General features: G+C 43.2%; 1 long non-coding RNA gene across 2 annotated transcripts; it reads left to right on the top strand.

The window, feature by feature from the left end:
* The first annotated feature begins 740 nt into the window (after positions 1-740).
* LOC122710123 lies at positions 741-21,018 on the top strand. 2 transcript variants are annotated; one of them, XR_006345823.1, is made up of 3 exons: positions 741-882; positions 1,027-1,090; positions 19,136-21,018. It is a non-coding gene; the product is annotated as an uncharacterized LOC122710123 (long non-coding RNA). The 2 variants fall into 2 exon arrangements; XR_006345824.1 differs by lacking the exon at positions 19,136-21,018 and adding an exon at positions 17,390-17,772.
* Positions 21,019-22,247: the final 1,229 nt, after the last annotated feature.

The following is a 22,247-nucleotide window of genomic DNA, read 5'->3' as shown; positions in this document are numbered from 1 at the left end:
ATAACCATTTTATATTCACTTATGTTCATTAACAATATTTTCCGTTATAAGTTACAGAAACCCAAATTAAAATTAACCTAAGCATAAATGAACAAGCAAAATGAAATTTTACAAGCTGGTCAAGTCCCAAGATGACCTACCTTCAGGTACAGCTGGATTCAGGGGTTCCAGCAGTGACGCCAGGGCCCAGCCTCTCACTGCCCCTTAGCTCAATGTCCTTCTCGTTATTGGCTCCAGCCCAAGGACCTACTCTGGTCACCAGATTCACATGTTTTCCCGGTTGCTACCCATTTAGCAATCCAGGTAAGACTTTAAGTGGCCTCGCTTAGAACAGACAACTACACCTGGATCAACCACTGTTGCTAGGGGCCCAGAGCATTGTGATTGGCTACTCTGGAGTCACATGAAGGGGACGCTGGTGGATGTGGAGATTGGCAGCTCCGCTGGGGATGACACAGAATGAAGAAGAGAGTTGTCCAAAGTCAGGAGGGGTGTTGGACTGACAGAAACAAAGGATATCTACCCCACCTCGACAGCCCTAGAGAACGAAAGTACTTGCTTCTGGTTCTTGCTTAGGTCTCCCTCTCTGAGTCAGTGCTAGTCCTAGGACAGTTGTTCTAAGGTCAGCAAGGTGAATTCTGTCAGTTCAGAGATAAATATAGCTTCCAAGCCAAGTAACATGACTTGCAGAAGAAGGAAGAGTGGCTGCTGAGCTGTGTGAATCTGAACTGTGAGTAGAAGCCCCAAGCTATATCTGTCACTTTGGCTTAGAACAGATGGGACCCAGGGCAAAATTTCACTCAACCAGCTGGGTTGTATGGACATCTCTTGCTCAGCTTGCTTTTAGGTCAGTGCCACGCACACCAGGATATGTGGAATGTGGTAAGTTTCCTCTGTGTATTTTCAGTTGCCTCCTTTAATTTTTCTTGCCCAAATTTTCCAAAACAATAACAATAGCCAAGCTAATGTCACATGGATGGTTCTTTGGCACTAGATGCTTTGAACTTGCTTGCTCTTTCTTGGCAGATGCTCGTGTACTGTGTTAACTTGAAGTTGAGGAAGTTAGGATTTGCCTTTGCAAACTGGTAAGGTAAGGCAAAGGCCACTTCATTTCTCTTTCTACCCTAGCCGGTCCTCTGTGGTGGTAGGAACCATGGGTATTCCTTCTCAACTTTTTCCCAGTAGTTATTTCATTTGTTTCGCAAATACTTGCTGAACACCTGTTTCATGTAACGATGAGGCGCACACGTGTCAGCCAGATGTGATCTGTCCTTACTCCTCTTACTCTGCTTCTTCGAGTGTCTCCCTGTTGCTACCTTTGCCGACATGGGAAAAGGTCCCCAGTACCTCTTTACTCAAGGTTTATAATGGGAGATGGAAGACGGAGATTGCTTTGCATGTCTTGGAGCAAACAGTTGACAAATTAGGGCTTCCCTGATGGCCAAGACAGTAAAGAATCTCCCTGTAATGCAGGAGACTTCAGTTCAATCCCTGGGTTGGGAAGATCCCCGGGAGAAGGGAATGGCAACCTACTCCAGTATTCTTGCCTGGAGAATTCCTTGGACAGAAAAGCCTGGCTACAGTCCATGGGGATCACAAAGATTGTGCAACTTGCACTCACTCATTCTCCTGAAGTATCTTTATCCCTCAGCGTTGGTTTTGGGATGTGGTCACGTGCCCCAGTCGTGGGTTTCCTGCTTTCTCTTCCTCAGCCTTGTCCACCCCACTTTCCTCCCCTATTCTCCTCTCCCACTCCCACTCCCCCTCTTTACCCCTACATGTTCAGCCTCTCTGTTCCATGAACAGAACAGTTCACGTCTGCCTTAGCTTTTACCTCCAATCTTGTATATGATGACAGCATTGTGATGCTTAGAAGACCAAAGAATCCTTCAGTTTCCAGGATTTACATGCCTTATAAAGCAATGTTAAGCTGTTAGTTATTAGGCCCCATTTAGAGCCCAAGGGCCATAGCAGTATTTCTCAAACGTGAACTGGGAACAAACCCCAAGATGCTGGTTAAGAATTAAAATTCCTACAGAAAAAAAAAAAAAATTAAAATTCCTACAGAAAAAAAAAAAAAAATTAAAATTCCTGGAGCCTACTCCAGATAATGGAATTAGAATCTCTTTGGAGAAAAGCAGTGGTTGGTTCTCAGCTCTGTCTGCCTATACAAGTCACTTAGAGAGCTTTATTCAGGTTTCCCTCATGGCTCAGACAGTAAAGAATCTGCCTGCAATGCAGGAGACCCGGGTTTGCTCCCTGGGTTGGGAAGATCTGCTGGAGCTGGGAATGGCAGCCCACTCCAATATTCTTGCCTGGAGAATTCCGTGGACAGAGGAGCCTGGCAGGCTACAGTCCAAAAGGTCGAAAAGAGTCAGAAACGACTGAGAGACTTTCACTTTCACTTTCAAGGGATTCAAAACTGGAAACAGGATTTCTAGTTGTTGGAGTAGAGAGGTACCTCCCTTGTTTGTAAACAACTCTAGTGACTCATATGCAGCTGAAATTTGTATTGTGGGAATTCGGAGGAGAAAAGATAATCTCCCCTGGTAGGGTTAGAGGAGGGATGCGTGAGGGAAAAAATTTGCTAGAAGAGATGAGTGCTATTTGAGGTGGACCTGGGAGAATGGGAGGGCTTTTACTGATTGTGGAAAAAGAGGAGTACGGACAGTTTACATCACCCTTGCTTAAATTCCAGTTAACTTAAGACAGAACTAATAGCAGCCCAGCTCTAACTGTAGATCCAATTCTAAAGTGGCCCAGTGATTTGCACAAAAAGCTTTATATTGCCCATCCCTCCCCTCTCCTCCCTCCCAAGGAGATGACTTAGCTGTTCACAGATACTAAGGATCATTGGTTTTTCTAAACTTTCTGCCCCACTCACACTATCAGTAATGAAACTATCCCAGAAATGATAATATTTAAACATTCAAATTCCATCCCCAGATTACCTCTAACATTTGAAAGTGGCACAATGTCTGTTGACAGCCACCTGTTTCAGTAGAGGTTTAAACAATAAGACCTCTATTTCCTAGGTAGCGAATACCACTGGCTCTCATCAGAAAGTGCCGGGGCGGGAATGTGCCGAAGTGTCAGCCGAGGCCAGTAGGATAACAACTAGTCAATGTGGAGATGGGCCACTGAGGGCCTTCCTCACGTTACTGCCTGTTTGTTTAACCAACACCAGTGAGAGTCTTTATTAAAGGCGGTTAACACTCCAAAGTAGTGTTTGTGGAGCCGGCCCGAGTGATAAGTGCCACTTGTGTTTGCTCTCTTGTTCTCAAGGCTGTTGTAGAAGCCTGAAACACAGTTCTGAAGTGGGTCACTTTCCATGAACAAACTATTCAGTTCTACAAATAAGCCAACGGCTTGGGAACAGAATCAACAACACACACACACACACAAAGTCCACAAGTGTTTGTTGGCTGGTAATGGATTTACTTACTCGTAACCACAAGCACACACAATCGCACAAAATCCCTGCGCCCACGCACGTTGTCTGTATATCAGAATACACTCTTAAGGTCAGTGTTCGCTTAGTCCCAGCTCTGAGTTTATAATTCAAGTGTTCTATTTCCCAACAGTGTGAGTGAATAGTTCATGTCTGTGTTCAGCAAGGAAAGGAAACACCAGGATTGCAGAAGACATGAAACGAATAAGAGTTTGCTGACTCCAAACACACATCCTCTAAATACGAGCGAAGGCTGGCTTTCCTGGAAAACTGGCTTCCTTCAGAACTCTTGTCCACTCTTGACTCCAAATGTGGGCGCTTGTGGAATTTGCCAGTTATTGGGTTGAGGGGACCCCTCCCCTGCTGAAGCAGAAAAGCATCACACAAAAGTTTCCTCTATGTCTGTGAGCTGCCCGCCTACCTCTGCCGTGACACCAGCCACATCCTCATGCCTTAACATTAACAAGTTGTCTGTGGTCCCTTGTGGGATTCTAAGACTCAACCAATAGACTCATGCATGTTTTGAGAGCCCCAGAATCAAAACTGGAGAGGTGACTTTAGGAGATTAATAGTCATATGATTTATTGTCCAAACCAGAACCTTTTGAGAGTGAAAGGGTGTGCTATTAGTCATGATTCCAGGATTACAGGTGTTGGGTGGAACATTTGGTCTTCTCAATATTTATTGAGCCCCTGTTAGTAATTTAACTCATCCTTTAATACAGTCTTCCCTTGAATCCTCATTCCCATTTTACAGATGATGAGGTTTCAAGGAGTAACTCATGTACAATGACTCCTTTATAGTTGTGCCCTGATAAGAGTAGGCATGAGTAGGAATTTGGACTGAAGTCTTATTCCAAAATGGATGCACCTTGCACTATACTGTGTGGTTTCTTATCCTATAATTCAGTGATTTTTTTCCTTTCTTCTAAAAAAAAACCTAGGTTCTAAGGAGACATAAGTTGCTAGTTAGTTAGCTACCAATGCACTCCTGAAGGCAAGGGGAAGACCATCAAAAGGGCAACTCCATCTTCATGTTTAAGATATTGGCCAAGTGGATGAAAGTTCATTTACTGGGAGGAAGGGGATTTCTACTACTTGAAATAAAAAATAGGAAGAAAAATAGAAGAATAAAAAGGAGAAGAAGGGAAAGGAGAAGAGGAAGATGGGAAGAGAGGAAGAGAAGGAAGGAAGAAAGGAAAATAGAACAGAAATGAGAGAGGCGGGAAGAAAAGATCATTGCTACACTTTAAGCCCCTGAGTTTGAAACTGCAAAATGGAGTCCCAGAGAGAGTGTTCCACATTCAATGTCACACAGCAAATCAAACAGAGAGGAAACAATGATCTGAAAAGACAAGTCTTTTGATTTTCAATCCATGTTCTTTTCGCCACACTTTCCTGGGTAGCAAACATTATGTTGAGAGGAAGTATTGCCAGTTGGAACTATTTTCTTGTTTCACCTCATTTTGACACTGCAGTGAATTGCTGGTCCTTAGGGAAGCTTTTCTTTAGAAAGAGGGATTAAGCTGCTTTTAAATATTGAGCAGGAAAAGCTGTCACAGTTTTCAGATATACGACGGAAGAGATTTTAAATAGAGACAAGTGTGTGCGTGTTGAATTTTGTTGTCTTTCTTAGCAGAAAGACACGTAGTGTTCTTGAAATGCCTTCCTTTTTTTCATCACCGTAGTCCTGGACTATTTGAAGAAAATTAAATGATAGTTTCAGGTTGGAAAGTGGAGAAAGCTTCACTGAACTCTCAGTCAAGTTGGATCAGGAGACTGGAGTGGGAAAGAGGGCCTTAGTCAGCTGTAGAGTATGGGGTGAGGGAATTTACAAGGATGAAAACACAACAGGGACTTAAGGAGTCACCCCCCCCACCCCCGCAGCCCCCTACAAAGGACTTCTTAGTGGCGGATTAACCCAAGGGAGGGTGTCTTCTAAGAGTAGAGTCAGTCTTGGGGGACAAGGAGGAATCTCTCAGTAGACAAATCTTTGGGATCCACCCCAACTTCCTTGGAACCACTCTACCTTACTCTGCTTCCACATTTATGAAGGACCTACTATGTCCTGGGCACTCTTCCAAGCACTTTACACAGGCTAATTCATTTAATCTTCACTGTGAGGTTGACACTGTTTTTATCCTAAAGGTCAAATAGCTAATAAGTGCTGGAGCTGGAATTCAGACTGAAGAGATTCAGTTTCAAGCCTATGTCCTCAAGCCCATGCCACACTCGCTCTGAAGTTTCCAGGCATCAGCTGGAGGAATGCTGGGGGCTCAGGCCACCCACAACCCCACAGTGTGATGCTCCTTAGTAGTGAGATGAGGCTGGAGGGTTGGGCAGTGGGCATTTCCTTTTCTTCTTTGGCATGGTTTTCCTTAATCTTTGCTCCTGAGGCTTGACCACAATGTGTTTGGAAAGTGGGAAGACAAGGAGTATTCACAGGGGCCGTCAGTAAGCCCGTTCTCCAGCAGATCTCTCCAGACTCTCTAGACTTTGCAGTTTGGTTTAGAGGGTCAGAATATCTGGTGCCTGAGTTCTTCTGTCCATGAGCTTTGAACCCTGTGGGTGATGCTCTTCTCTGGGCTGAATCTCAGTAGAGTGTTCCAAACACTGACTTCCTGAGTAAACTTGGTTAAAATTTCTAAACCAGAAACATGATAACTTCAAAATCTTCTGGTTTTAGTCTTCTACAACCAGGTATTCTAGGAAATTTGGGAGCCAATGTTTCAAGAAAGATAGCTCAAAAAAGTAACAGATGTGAATAGAAGGAAGATCATGAACAAAGAAGTGTGGAGTCAGAAGGGGAGAAAAGGCAATTAGGTATTTCTCCCCAAAAGACTATCCCTGTTAAAACTATGTATTGAGTGACTTGATGAACACGTGATTTCATGCAACTCTTTAGAACCCATCTATTGCCTAAACCCATGAAGAAAGAGAAAATGTGTGTGCATATTATACTGTTACGCCCCAGTGAAGCTTGGCTGGCTCTTTGGGAGCTCCTTAAGTAAGCTTGCCCTTCATGCACGGTTCTGCCTGTGACTGGGAGTCCCAGAGCCTTTTCCTCCCCAGGGTTTGCTCTCTCAGTCTTGCTGTGATTGACTTACAGGTATAGTAAACAGAGCCCACACTATTCAGATGGAGGCTGAACATTCTACAGTAAGTTCAAGTCGTTAAAACTGCTTTAAATATCCAGGATTACTGCAAAAGGGTTATACAGAGAAAAGAAATGAGTTCTGTTCTCTGTTGCTTTATGGCCAAATGGTTTCTCATTATTGCCCATAAAATAAAAGCAATTACACACACATACACACACACACATAATACATGCAGGGCTTCCCAAGTGGCTCAGCAGGTAAAGAATTTGCCTACAAAGCAGGAGACGTGGGTTCGATCCCGGGGTCGGGAAAATCCCCTGGAGGAGGGCATGACAACCCACTCCACTATTCTTGCCTGGAGAATCCCATGGACAGAGGAGCCTTGCAGGCTACAGTTCATAGTGTCTCAAAGAATCGGACATGTCTGAAGTGCCTGAGCACACATGCACACATGTTACATGTATATTTAATTTCCACAGTGGCTCCAGGAAAATGTTGCGAGACCATGCGGACTAGATGGAAAACACTAGATTTGAAATCTGAGGACCTGGATTTGATTTTACTCCTTATAAAATTACTAGGTCTTGGTTTCTTCCTCTATCAAAAGGATTATACCTACCTCACAGGATTGTTATAAAAATTAAGTGAGATAATGCACATGGTAAGATGCTATAAAATAATGTTATTAGATATGAAAGAATTTGGTGTTTTTTAACAGAGAAATCGAGCCATGTGACAAATGTTATATTCCATACAGTGTAATCACACATCCTGAAAGCAGATCTAAGCATCCACATTTATAGGCACACGATGCTACACAGTGGTGGAGCCTCGTGACAGCCGGTGAAGGCATCTTTCAAGGCCAAAAAGACAAAGCTGATGACAAGGATCAGGGATGGGCTGTTTCTTTCTCCAGCACAGTACAGGCAGCATCTCTTGAAAGGAGGGATGTGTTCCTTCACCAAATTGTGATTAAGGACAAGCAATAAGAGTGCCCTGATATTTGCACAGGAAATTCTTTACAAGGTGAGTCAGGGAGTCGAGTTCTGCTCATTCTATTGCTGTTCAGTCACTAAGTCATGTCCAACTCTTAGTGAGCCCATGAACTGCAGTACTCCAGGCTTCCCTGTCCTTCACTATCCCCTGAAGTTTGCTCAAATTCATGTCTGTTGAGTCAGTGATACCATCCAACCATCTCATTCTCTGTTGACCCCTTCTCTCCTGCCCTCAATCTTTCCCAGCATCAGAGTCTTTTCCAATGAATTGGATCTTTGCATCAGGTGGCTAAAATACTGGAGCTTCAGCTTCATGATCAGTCCCTCCAATGAATATTCAGGGCTGATTTCCTTTAGGATTGACTGGTTTAATCTCCTTGCAGTCCAAGGGACTCTTAAGAGTCTTCTGCAACACTACAGTTTGAAAGCATCGGTTCTTCAGTGTTCAGCCTTCTTTATGGTCCAGTTCTTAGATCCATACATAACTACTGGAAAAACCATAGCTTTGACTATACAGACATTTGTCAGCAAAATGATGTCTCTGCTTTTTAATGTGCTGCCCATTCTCCTCCAAGCTTTACTTATTTATTTTTAGGGATTTCACATTACTTGTTTTCTGTTTGTTTGCTGTTGTTTTTTCTTTGCCAGATCACTGGTTGTGGGATGGTAGTTCCCTGGTCAGGGACTGAACCTGTGTCCTTGGCAGTGAAATCCAGTCCTAACCACTGGACTGCCATGGAATTCTCCTACTCCAAGTTTTAAATCACTGATTAATACCTTTGTTTCCAATGAAGCTACTGGTCCATGGAAGATGGACTAGCTCCCTTCTTGGAATGAAAATCTAAGTGTTGCAGAGAAAGTTCACTGAAATGGTACATCCATGTACCATCCACATATCATCCCAATAATAGCAGGATACTATCTTCAAGTGTGGATGATTTATCTGATGCTCCTCTGATACTGGGGCTAATGGCAATCCAACATCTTGTACCATTGGTCTTTGGGGCCAGGAGTCAGATTTTATCTTTTCAAGGAATCCAGAACTCTTGGAAGCTAAAGAGAGGGTTTGCCTTAGTTCATTTGTGTGATCAGGGGGAGAGACTAAAGGTTCTTCCTTTTAGGAATTTCGACCCCTAGAGCTCTGGGACCCTGCAGAAGGAAGGAGGGGGAGGACTAAAGGGCTGCTTGCTGCTGTTTTGTAGCCCAAGGTTTTTTTTTTTTTTTTTAAGCATTTATTTATTTATTTTATTTTTGGCTGTACTGGGTCTTTGTGGCTTTGTGGGCTTTCCTCTAGGTGCGGCCAGTGGGAGCTACCCTTCTTTGTAGTCTTCTCATTGCATGAGCTCTGGGGCAGTCAGACCTCAGTAGCTACGGCCCGTGCACTCAGCAGTTGCGGTTCCTGGGCTCTGGAGCACAGGCTTACTAGTTGTGGTGCACAAACTTAGTCGTTTCACAGAATGTGGGATCCTCCCGGACTGTGGGTTGAACCCATGTCTCCTGCATTGGCAGGTGGATTCTTTACCACTGAGGCACCAGGGAAGCCCTGGAGCCCAAGTCTCACTGCTTCTCATTGGAATGTGTCCCAAAGGCAGAAGAGAGGGTTGTTTCACCCAGGGTTTTGCAGACTCTGTGCTCTGCAAGGGGAGTATTACACCATCAAGTCTGTCTTATAAATCCATGCTTCCTCAAAGCTCAGTAGAGGAGGTACCCATTAAATATTGAATGCTTGAAGGAATGAATGGAAGAAAGCCTTTCTGAACAGTCCTTAAAGCCGACATCTGGTGAGCAGGGGTAGGGAATATAAGGCACTTCGATTATTAGGAATGTGAGCTGTGTTTGCACGTCTGTTACTTCATCCCACCTTGAATCAACAAGAGGGGATGCAGAGAGGAGAACTGCATGGGATTCCTATGGAATGGAAACTGAGAATCAAGATCCAGGGTCTTGCTCAATGTTACAAAGAAGCAGTTCCTAGGTTCAAACCTAGGGCAGCCAGCACTTCCTCCACTCTGCTGTGCTGATCAATGCCCATGGTGTAGAAGTCAAGAAGTCTGCATTCATGATGACGGGAGGTGAGGTGGGAATGAAACTAGACACCCAGCAGAAGGGCAGTCATGGCATTTTCTTGTTGCTTTAAAATCTAGGTTCATTTGTCTTGAGATGTGGGATTTTCTTTTCTTTTTTTGTGAAATTTTGCACCCTTGGATTAAACCTGAGTATCTTCAAGGTGCTTTAGCTTCTTGGTTGTTTATTATATTGATATACCCAGAAGCAACTAGGATAGTCCATGTATGTTCTGTTATTCAATCTTCATAAGAACTCAGTATAAGATTTTATCATCCCCATTTTACAGATGTGAAAACTGAGGTTAAAAAAAGTGATTTCACTGAGGACATGCACTACAAATGGCAGAGCCAGTGTATGAATCTAGTGTGAATCTAGAAAAGTATATCAGTTAAGTGTTCTTTTCTTAGTTTGATGAGTCTGCAATTGACTGGGAAAAAAAAAAAAAAAGGAATCTAGAAGCCCAGCAAATTCTTTGAGAAGCAGACAAAAGGTGCCAGGAGTTATTCTGATCTAACTTCTAGGAGAAACCAATCTTCACAGATGGGGAAAAAATAAAATACTAACATACTTGTGGCAAATCAATGCTTTTTACAAAATTCTTTCTCATAAGTTCATTCATTCAGCAAATATTTATTGAATGACAATTCTGCTTGATGCTTCTTTTAGCCCCAAGAATAAAACTGGGAAAAGTCCTGCTTGCCTCTGAGAGGCAGAGGAAGAGACACTAAAGTCTCTTTAGTTTATTACTTTGTTTGTTAGATAGCCGTATTGCAATATAATACACACACTATAAAATTCACCCACTTAAAATGCACGATTCAGTGGTTTTTATCACATAGCAAGCTTGTGTGACTGTACCACTATCTGATTCTTGGTCAGTTTCAAAGGAATCTCTAATTTGTTAGAACTGTTAAGTGCTATGAAGACAAATAAGTGTGGAAGGGTGAAGATGCTTGTGGTCAGGAAGGGCCCACCAGATAAAGGGATATTTGAACAAAATCCTGCATGAGTGAGCAAATGAGACGTGGATTTCTGGGTGAAGGACAGTTCAGAGAGAGGAAATGGTGCAAGACCCTGAGGTGGAAGCACACCTAGATGTTCAAGGAAGAACAAAGAAATCAGTGATTGAAGGCAGGAGGACCAGAGAGGAGATGGCCTCACTGGAGGTTGTGAGATTGTGTGTTAAAGCATCTAATGCAAGGCCTGGTACACAGCAGGTGCTCAATAAATGAGAGCTGTGATTATTATGCCTGTTATTGCTTATCTTGGAGACACCAGGCACCGAGCTTCCGGAGCCCAGGAGCGCTTTGCATTCACCTTTGCATTTTCGAGACCAGACTAGAACTCTGCATTTCCTGCAGTCATGAAATACTCATTGAGTGAAAGAATGGTGTTCAATTTTCTTTCATCTTCACTTGCTCCAAGGACAGCAGGGGTAAGTGCTCGGATGGACTGATAAACCACAAAGACAAATTAATACTGAACCATACTTGTTAAGTATCCCTACAGAAGGGACGCTATTTCCTCTAACAGCTTCAAAGTTTCTATTTCCGTGAGAGGTGGGAGGTGGAATGAAGAGATTTTTTTTTTTCCCTCTCTTCCCGGGCCCTTGTTGAAGGCAGTTCTGTGATAGGGTTTCTTTATAATTGGGCAAGGGGGTGTCTGGGTCAAAGTGACAGCTAACGTGTGCTGCTATTACAACACATTACATAAATAACTCTGTATAATTGCTACCATCCATCAATTTAGGGAGATCAGTGGTGAGAGACGCTGCCAGTTTCTTGGAATGAAACCTAAAGCTCCAAATAGCTCATTCAGTCACACGCACTCATCAATGCCAGTTTTTTTTTAAGGGAGGGTAAAATTGGTCTGGTCACCAATTCAGCCTTGAGAAGGATTCCCCTGTGTATGTTCCCCAGGAGTTTGCAAGGCTTTGCCCAATGCTCACTTAAAATGATTTTTTTTTTTTCTCAGCTCTCACCAAACTCTTCTGTATCATAGTGTTACTTTGTACTTTGCCTTCCCCTGCGCTGTAACTTGAAGCCTCTGCTGAGTTGGCTGAGGAGAGTCAGCTTTCGGATGGATTCAGGTTAATCTGACCACCATAGGCTGCAGGACAGAACATCCTGGCTCCTGTGCAGATCTGAGGAGTTCTAAAAGTCCAGCATCTCTATACACATGGGTCAGGTTAACCTGATTCGTTCTCAAGTCCTTGTTTCATTCCGGGTTGACAGAAGAGTAACCATGATTTCTAAAAACAAACAAATGGAAAAAACATGTTAGACATGTGTCATTCAATAAGTGTGAATTTGCAAATAGACAGGGTTTTCAATGGTCCCATCCTACAGTCTTAAACAAATTTTAACCATGTTTTACATAAGTATAGTTAATTCACAATGTCGTGTTAGTTTCAGATGTACTTAATTCCCTGTGTTATATAGTAGGTCCTTGTTGTTTGTCCATTTTATGTGTAGTAGTGAGTATATGTTAACTCCAAACCCCAAATTTATCCCTTCCCCACCTTTCCCCTTTGGCAGCCACAAGCTTGTTTTCTATGTCTGTGAATATATTTCTGTTCTGTTAATAAGTTCATTTATATCAATTTTTTTAGATTTCACATATAATTGATATCATATATCTGCCTTTCTCTCTCTGACTTACTTCACTTAGTATGATAATCTTTAGGTCCATCCATGTTTCCATAAATCGAATTATTTCATATTTTTTTATGGCTGAGTATTATTTCTTTGGAAATATATCATTATTTCATTGTATATATATCACATCTTCTTTATCCACTCACTTGTCGGGTCCCTTCTTCCTCTTGAACCCAGTCAATTTCATACACTAGGCTGTAAGTATACCCTGGGGCAAGGGCAGTTTACTACATCCTGTTTCCCCAGGGCCTAGGGCAGTATGTCTGGCACAAAGTGACAGAATAATTTTATTGAACTGATATTGTAATGAAGTCACATTCTCATAGACAGATAATGAAATCAAACTGGAAGTTCCAACAAAGGCTCTTCTGAGCAGAGACAATCAACAGCTGAGGCTTCCCACGTGGTGCAAGTGGCAGAGAACCTACCAAAATAAGAGACGCAGGCTCGATCTCTGGGTTGGAGAGATCCCCTGGCTTGGCAACCCACTCCATTATTCATGCCTGGAGAATCTCATGGACAGAGGCGCCTGGCAGGGCTACAGTCCATGGGGTCACAAAGAGTCGGACACGACTGAAGCATCTTCGCATGTATGCACAGTCAACAACTTGCTTTTCAGTAACCCTGAGAAAGTCTGCAAGCTCCTGGAGCGTGGGCACCTTGTTTAATTCCCATGTGCACAGACCACAGGCTCTTATGGGGGGTCGTGATGCTGGGGTAGGGGATGGACTCAACAAGTGTGTGGTGCAGACACAGCCAAGAACCTTCTAGCCTCAGCACCTACCTAATCTGGTTTTATTTCTCCACAATAAGTTTGCCCCCTTTGAAAAAGACCCCTATGTCAGAAGACCATTTAGGTGAGGATCCTACATGAGGACAGGACAGGGCGCCTCTGAAATCCCTTTGGCTTCACGCTCCCTGCTCTGCCTTGGTCACCCAGACACATTTGTCCGAATGAATGCTTGAATCTGTTCAGGATGTTGTAGTCTATTATATTAGTCACAAGTACTTTTGTGGATAATTAGTAGGAAATGAAAGGATTCAAGGATGATTTGGTACTTCCAGAAATCCTTAGAAGTTCTTTAAGAGGAAAAAATAAGTAAGTCTTGCTAAAAACCCTCAAGCCAAGTGGCATTGTTCTTCTTCGTGAGAAATTACTACTTAGAAACAATGCTATGAAATGCATCATCCTTTTGGGGGCGATGACATTTACATTTTCTTGGGCCAAACAATATCTGGCCAGTGATAGTTTTACCTTTTCTAGGTGCTGGTGTAAAGGGGCGGTGACATCAGGACCTCTTTCTTCCTGGCAGACAGCATACCAAAACGGTAAAATGAATGAGATTGTCTCCTATTTGAATAGCACTCTACATTTTCATGGCTTCCCAGGTGACACTAATGGTAAAGAGCTTAGGTGCCAATGCAGGAGAATTAAGAGATGCAGGTTCAATTCCTGGGTGGGGAAGATCCTCTGGAGGAGGGCATGGCAACCCACTCCAGTATTCTTGCCTGGAGAATCCCACGGACAGAGAAGCCTGGCAGGCTAAAGTCCATGGGGTCACAAAGAGTTGGACACGGCCGAAATGACTAAGCATGGCACTACTTCTTCATAAACTTCATTCATTTACAGTACTATTTGATCTTCAAAACCAGCTGGTAAGGATGGTAAGGCAGGAACTGGGCTGATGAAAGTAGGGAAGGTGGACAATGGTATGCTTGGGGTCTCCCAGTTAGAGGGCAACACAGAAGCTCAGGCCCAATTCCTTGGAAGCCCCATTTCCACTAGGAGAAGAGGGGAAGAGCCCCTCTTCCCGATTTTAATTTCTGTTGCAGTGGCTGATTAAGCCTTCAGAGACATTCCCTTTGTTTCTGCTCCTAGGAGTCTGCACTGCTGTTTGCCTGAAACAGACATAAACAAAACAAAGCAAAAACCGAACACAAACAAAAGCAAACAGCATTCTGACCAACCATGTCAGGGTGTGTTGGCTTCGGAGCCAGTGACGCAGTGCACTAGACTTGCTTGTTCTTGCCAATTTCCCCCAAAGCACTGCTTGTCTCAAGTTTGTCCTTCACTGGTCATGTGCTGCCATTTTCCAGTGTGAGTACTTCTGCCCTTTGGGCTGCCATCCACAGATCTGGCTTTGGAGCCCCTTTCTTTTCTGCTCTGCTAACGTTGTCCTCAAAGACATCCCTCTTGCTCTGCCGAGTCTCACTCTCTGTCTGTCCCCCACTGTCCCTGCTCCACACGTAGGCCTGCAGCATATCTCATCTGATGATGCTTTCTCTTTCCTCCTCCTCCACAGTCCGTCTTCTCAATGCTCCAGCATTCTCTTAAACCTGGGTCTATTTACTGATCCCCATCAGGGAAAGGCAAACTCTATGCAGTCTAGCACGGGGGCCCTTGGTGACCCAGTTCCAACCAGCCACCTTCACCCCAGTCAGTCACTCACGATGGCCTTGAATGAGCCTTAGTCTCCAGCCACGTTCTCCTGGGCACTGCCTTGTTATCTTAACAACTATTTGACTGGAGACGAATTAATAATCCATATTAATTAATATGCCTTTTGTTACCTGAACATTATTGATATTCGTTTACATAACAAATTGCAGGCTACAGGCATTCGTTTCTGCAAAAATCCACCAATCAATAAAATGTTAATTGTACTCTTCTTCCACCTTTAAGACTTGGCTCATACATTTCCAAGCATAGAAATCTAATTAGTCAATTTTCAAGGGTTGACGCAAGTGCTGTTACCTCCAAGAAAGCTTCCAATCTCAATTTCTCTAGAAAGTGGGTCTCGCCCACAATCAACAGTTGGTGCCAGGGCCTTGCTTGTTTGCAATATTGCTCATGTATCTATCTCACTAAGCTCTGAGTTCCCTGTAACTCAGACTAGACCTTAGTCATTCTCATGTTCTCTGCATCTAGTGTAAAATAGGCACTCACAAGTTTTCACTGAGGACTTCCCTGGTGGTAAAGTGAATAAGAATTTGCCTGCCAATGCAGGGGAAATGGGTTCGATCCCTGGTCTGGGAAGATCCTTGCCTTGGAGCAGCTAAGGCCATTAGCCACAACTACCGAAACCCATGTGCCTAGAGCCCATGCTCTGCAGCAAGAGAGGCCACTGCAATAAAGAGTAGCCCCTGCTCACCCAACTAGAGAAAACTGGAGCACAGCAACCAGTATCCAGCACATTCAAAATAAATAAATAAAAAATTTAAAAAACTGTCTTAAAAAAAAAGTTTTCATTGAATTGACTCCAGCACCATGAGAATTATATCTAAATGCCTAAAAGATCTCTCTCCTCTTCTCCAGGGCATGGTTATCAAAGAATACTGGAATATCCAGAGCAGTTCAGTTAATACTTATTTACCAGGGTAGCAAGAAGACAAAGCAAAAATAAAAAGGGTTCTGAACTTGCGGTTCCTGCCCTCTGTGGACCCTCGAATTCTGGGCTCATATAAGGGCCCTGAAACACTGGTGGGAGGAAAAATGGGCTAACTTGAAGGAGATTCCTAAATATACATACTGTTGGCAACACATCTTTGTCAGAAAGGAAAGAGGTAGGGATCTGAGTCTAGAGGTCTCTCTTCTTGTCCTGTTTTGTCCCTTGGGCAACACTCTGGGCAAGTCCGTTGGCTTCTCTGAGTTTTGGGGTTAATTGTGGCTTTTTCATAGACTTATTGTGAAGGTGGTCCCTAAAAGCCTTGGGCCTTTAAGACATGGAGACACTGAAAATGTGTAAGAGGGAAAATGATAAGTTGGTCCCAGGAAGATCAGACACTTTGAAAGAATATTTACCCAAAAGTAAAAACCTATGTTTTACAAAAGACTTGTAAATGAATGCTTTCAACAGCTTTGTTCATAGCATCTCAGAGTTGGCAAGAACCCAAAAGTCCATCAACAGAAGAATGGATGAATGTATGGTATCTTCATTTAATGGAATACTGCTCAGCAATAAAAAAGAATAAATGACTGACATGTAAAATAAGGATTAATCTCAAAAACATGCTGAATGAAAGAAGCTAGACAAAAAGAAAGCAATACTGTATAATTCCATTTATATGAAATTGAAGATCACAAGTTGAATCTTCAGTGAGAGATATTGGCAATGGTGCCTGAGAGGGCAGAGATGGGGAAGAGGCATGAGGAAATGTTTCAGGCTATTGGTAATGCTCTGAATCTTGATGGATGTCTTTATTTCATGAGCATCTTCATTGTTAAAAATGCAGGCTCATCAGGTGGCTCAGTGGTAAAGAACCTGCCTGCCAATGCAGGAGACACAGAAGAAGCGAGTTTGATCCCTGGGTTGGGAAGATCCCCTGGAGAAGAAAATGGCAACCCACTCCAGTATCCTTGCTGGGAAATCCCATGGACAGAGGAGCCCCAGGGGCTACAGTCCATGGCGTTGCAAAGAGTTGGACACAACTGAGCACACATTCTCTCTCTTTTCTCCATTTAATTATACACTTAAGATCTGTGCAGTTCGGTTATGTAAATGTTTGTCAATTTAAAAAAAAAATTTGAGAAAAGTTGTGCAGAATCATTTAAGACTAGACTTGGAAATAAGCTTGCAGTATGGTGAATCCATGACCTTGACAGTCAGTGGGGCCCCAGAGGCGACTTCTAGTAATGTCAAGAGAGATTTCCAAGAGGAGGAGATATTTGGGGATGAGTTATGAAAAAATAGGTAGGAATCCACCAGATGGGCCAGGAAGTAGAGTTTATTTCAGGAAGAGGGAAAGGAGAACAATGGCTACAGGTTGGAAAGAGGTGGGAGGATGTGCAGGGGGTACTGAGGAATTGTGGGCGACCAAGGGGATGGCAGTTTCAGGTACCCAACAAGGCAGAGGGATACGTAGGGCCAGGTGCCTGGAGACAGAAATTGGAGAGAGTGGTCAGCATAAAAGGAGTAGGTAAAACATTTGGGAATGGATGGGCTGACTCAGAAAGTTAGAACAACATATCCTATGTGGTGTGAAGAAGAGCTAGGCTCTTGCACATACCAACAAGGTGACTTGGCGGCTTGGCTGGCTTTGACCTGGTCTCAGCAGCTGAGGGTGGACATGAAGTTGACTTCACATGCACACTGATGGAAACAGTCGTCTTCCTTTCTTTCAGGAAGGGTCCAGGGAAAGAAAACATAGGGACCTTTCTCTCTGAGCTGCGTGATGTTGTCACCTCCAGTGATGGAACTTCAAGCACGGGGTTCTTTAGGCTGAGTGGAACAAGACCATCTCTCAGTTCATGAGTAAAGAAGACCCAGGGAAGGAAGAACATTCTAAGATGACCAGACTCATGTGGCTTTGCGCCTCTTGATGACTGCTACCTAACTTCTCTATGCCTCAATGCTTTATTTGTAGACAAAGAATTGTACTATTTATAACTATACCACAGGGTTGTCATAAAGATTCAATGAGTTATATTTACAAAGGACCCAGAGTGGCTCTTGGCACATGATGATATAAATGTCTTTCAAATAAATCTGTGTAAATTGTGAAATAAAAGGCAGGGTTGTCAATGAAAAGAGCTATAAAAAGAACTCCCAAAGTGTTCTGGTGGTTTACTGGTAGAAGAAAATTTCCAAAGGAAGATCAAATTAATTTTTAAAATAAATTTGTACTTTAGACTTACATGAAAATTGTGAAAATAGTACAGAGTTCCTCGTCAAAATAACTTTAAGAACACATGCCCAGGGACTTTGCTGGTAGTCCAGTGGCTAAGAATCTGTGCTCCCAATGCAGGGGGCCTGAGTTCAGTCTCTGGTCAGAGAACTAGATCCTACATGCCAAAACTAAGAGTTTGCATGCTGCAACGAAGATCAAAGATCCTGCATGCCACAACTAAGACCCAGTGAGCTAAATAAATAAGCAAAATAAATATGAAAAAAAAATTTTTTTTAAATATGTGCCCAGCACTAGCCATGTACAAAGTGCTAAATTTGGCTCATGGGTGGGGATGGGGTAGGGAAAGAATAGGAATCACAGAGCAATGGCTCGCCTAGTACCTACCTGTCAATCAGAGAGAAAAGATGCCCTTATGTTCATGTTGTTGTTGTTTAGTCGCTAAGTTATGTCCAGTGCCTTTGTGACCCCCATGGACTATAGCCCACCAGGCTCCTCTGTCCATGGGATTTCCCAGGAAAGAATACTGGAGTGGGTTGCCAATTCCTTCTTCATGAGATCGTCCCAACCCAGGGATTGAACCCACATCTCCTGCATTGGTAGGTAGATTCTTGACCACTGAGCCGCTAGGGATGAATTTATGTTTGTACATTTAGCCAACGACTGTTGAGAGCCTACTAAGTAGTCAGCATCATGATAGGTACTGAGGATCCGGTGGCAAATTCCTGCATCCAGCAAAGACTCCCAGCACCTTCTGTGTTTCTGGAACTGTGGCAGGCACTATGGGCCACAACAGTGAAACTTAGTATCCATGCAGGCTGCTGCTATAAGAAACAGAAAGAGATACGCAGGTCAAGTGCTATGTGAGCCTCAAGCAAGGGGGGTTGTATCCACCTGGGAGAAGGATGGGGCAGCCTTTGACAGGTTGAGAGACGGATAATTAGGGAATCTGGCCTCCCTCCAACAAAGGCTTTGGGAAAGATATGCAGCCTTAAAAAGGCTTGAGACCTTGTACCTGAACCTGATCCCATGGTGACATCATGCTATTGACCAGGGAGTAAAGACATCAAATCAATTTATTTCTCAGCACCTGCATTTCAGAGAGAAAGGGTTGAGAGTGAGAGGAGGATGGGAGTGTGTGGGAGGAAGAGAATATGAGAGGGAGACTGGGGGTGGTTGGTGGATGGAGAGAGACGGAGAAGAGAGAAAGGAAAAGGAAAATTATGTTTTCTCTTCTTTTTAGACAGAAGCAATGTCTGAAGGATTTCTAGAAGCCTGGTCCAGGCCTTAAACATTTCATGACTCAGATCATCTATGGCCGCTGATTTCCAAGTTCTTCCTACAAGAACACAGGGTCTTGTTCCTTAAAATGACCCGAAGAAGGTTGCAAAACACTCGCATCAGAAACCACTTTATTTTTAGTTACTTTCTCCCCTTCCTCCTGTGAGTGACTTCTTATCAGATGAAGGCTGCACAGAAACCCTGTGACCAGCTGGCCCTGGGTCCCCGGAGGGAGTGGCTGTGTGCAAGCAGGAGTGGGAGGAGGGGCTCCTTCTTGGGACTCTCAAGTCCCCTCCCCACCGTCCAGCTCATCTGTTGTCATTCACTTCTCAGATACAATGAACTTTCAGAAAAGGAAGAACATGTCTGAGTAGCTTCATCCCAGCACACACCCAACACACAAGAGGTATTCAGATCCTCACAAATGCTTGGCTACAAGGATGAGAGAAGCCTCTCGTTATGCCAGAATTGTTGTGTGAGCCTCAGAGGATGTCGCTTCTATAAACACTTTCAAGGGTGCATGTTATGTTATTGCGAGGCTGGCCCATCATGGAAAACAAAAACCCCCAAGGGCTGCGTGCATTTTATCTTGTTCATTCAGATTGTCAGCTCCTACCTGGTGCCCACTATCTCAAGGAATAGATTCACCATCTTCAACCCTCTTTCCTAAACTTGCTTTTAATTAATTTTCTAAAATGGTACACCTTATTGCAGACACTCAAATTAGAAAACTAACAGAGATTCTTGACTTTTCTTCTCTTTTAAAACCTCACATGATTCGTTACCAACTCGGTAAATCCTGCCACTTTGATATTTCTCTGAAATGCCTGCGCCCTCCTCATCCAGCTCTGAACAATTCCTGGGCCTCCTGCTGCATTCTTTGACTCCAGTCTTTGGAGCACTCATGCTAGACGGTGTCCTTCTGTGGCTCAGACCCTCTGCAGGTTACGTGTGCCTTTCATTCGAGTCTAGAATGGAGAACGTGCGCTCTCCTTAACACAGCTCACTGATTTCCTCAGACCCCTTTGCTCCATCCTCCTCAGCCCCCAGACTACTTGTCCGTCATAACAAACTTCTTGTTTCCTGAAAACACCCACTAGCTTCTTTCTTGTTTTGTGCTGGTTGAATGTCTCAAAGTGCGGGGGAGGAGTGAGCTCAATGGGATGTGGTGAATAACGTCATCCTGCTGGTCCTACCACTGCTGCTACAACTGACCAGAAAGCCGCCCAGACTGGGTAAACCCACTACCACTGATACACCACGAAGGTCATCGCAGCGTGGACTATGTGAGCTTAATACTGTCAGAAATTTTGCATCTCTACCAAAAAAAAAAGAAAACACAAAAAGAAAAAATCTACACGTTAACTTCAGCCCTTACAGATTTAAAATAGCTTCATCAATAGAAAGCTAATAAAGGTCAAAGCCCCAAACTGCACTGAAAAACCGCCAGTAAACTGTCTTGTCAATTTCACATTTCAGATAATTTTTACGACACTGTGATACCGTGGACCTTAAAATATGAATGCTCTCTTCCTCCAAACACCAACCGCCTACATACTGCTTTTCTACAAACTTCCACCACACCCCATACATAAGATATAGGAAAAAGGAATCCCCAAAACAAGTGTGGATAAGACCATTTGGCATCTAACATTATCCTTGCAGGATCATCTCAAGCTTGATTGGAGAGGCCCACAATTCCATGACTGACAGGTCTTTAGTAGGACATTTAGCCCAGCTCACTGAACCAGGGATAGGGTTCAGCAAGGTCAGGACCCCCTCTGTCAACAATCAAAAGTTACTGCTTATTAGCCAATTTTATATTCAATCTGGGATGTTTTTTGATTAAATTGCCTACAAATGCCTAGTTCCTTGAATTCTCATTTGAACTGGTTTTTGTATCTTATTAATGAAAGAATTGAAAAACAGTTTGGACACTGTTGGGTTTTTTTTAATTTTTAAATTTTATATTGGAGTATAAGTAATTTGCAATGTGTGTTAGTTTCAGGTGTACAACAAAGTAATTCAGGTATACACAGACATATATCTACTCTTTCTCAGACTATTTTCCCATATAGGTTATTACAGAGTCTTGAGGAGAGTTCCCTGTGCTATGCAGTAAGCCCTTATTGATTATTCTATTTATTTATTTTTAATTTTTAAAATGTATTTATTTTTAATTGGAGGATGATTGCTCTACAACGTCCTCTTGGTTTCTGCCATACATCAACCTGAATTAGTCATCGGTATACATACATCCTTTCTCTCTTGAACCTCCCTTCTACCTCCCACACCATCCCACCCCTCTAGGTTGGACACTGTTTTATATCTGTAGGAAGGTCATGTTTTTAGCTTTGTGAAGATTATACGTTAACAACACTCTTGATGCACATACTCTTGGAAGTGAGAGTGACCTGTCATTCTGGATTTGTCTAGCCCAGCCCCGTCTTGTGTGTCTCCTTTGGTGGATGCTTCTTGGCCTCCTCAAAACACCTTCTGTTTCACAAGTTCTCCCTGCCTCCTTCACCCTCCCCATCTCCTTCCTTTTAATAGAACTTTGAATATAACTTATACTGTAGCATGAATTAAATTGCACTATTGGGACTTCCCTGGTGGTACAGTGGTTAAGACTCTGTGCTCTCAAAGGATGGGACCCAGGTTCTATCCCTGGTCAAGGAATTAGATCCTACACACTGAAGCCAAAAGATACTGCATGCTGCAACTAGGACCCAGCACAGTCAAATAATTTTTTTTTTTTAAATTGCTCTATGGGTATTTACCTGTGGGCCCTCCCCCATCTATAGCCACAAGACTGAGAACGGGAGCTGAGTCTGTTTTTTCATCAAGTATCCCCTTGAGGGTCTATAGATCCAAGCAGGCATTCAGTGAAGATTTTAGAATGAATGATGGATGAATGAATGGATAGATTAATTGCACAAGACACTTTGAATACCAAGATGAATAAAATCAGTTGACTTGTGAAGAGACAAGCTTGTATGTGGATAACCAATCCAAAGCTCAGTTACATATATGCCTGTCTTAGCTTTAATTTCAGATTCACACATGTTCCCATT

The sequence above is a fragment of the Cervus elaphus genome, chromosome 16, assembly GCF_910594005.1.
Source record: "Cervus elaphus chromosome 16, mCerEla1.1, whole genome shotgun sequence".
NCBI classification, from domain to species: domain Eukaryota; kingdom Metazoa; phylum Chordata; class Mammalia; order Artiodactyla; family Cervidae; genus Cervus; species Cervus elaphus.
This window is presented reverse-complemented; position numbering and strand designations above follow the sequence as displayed.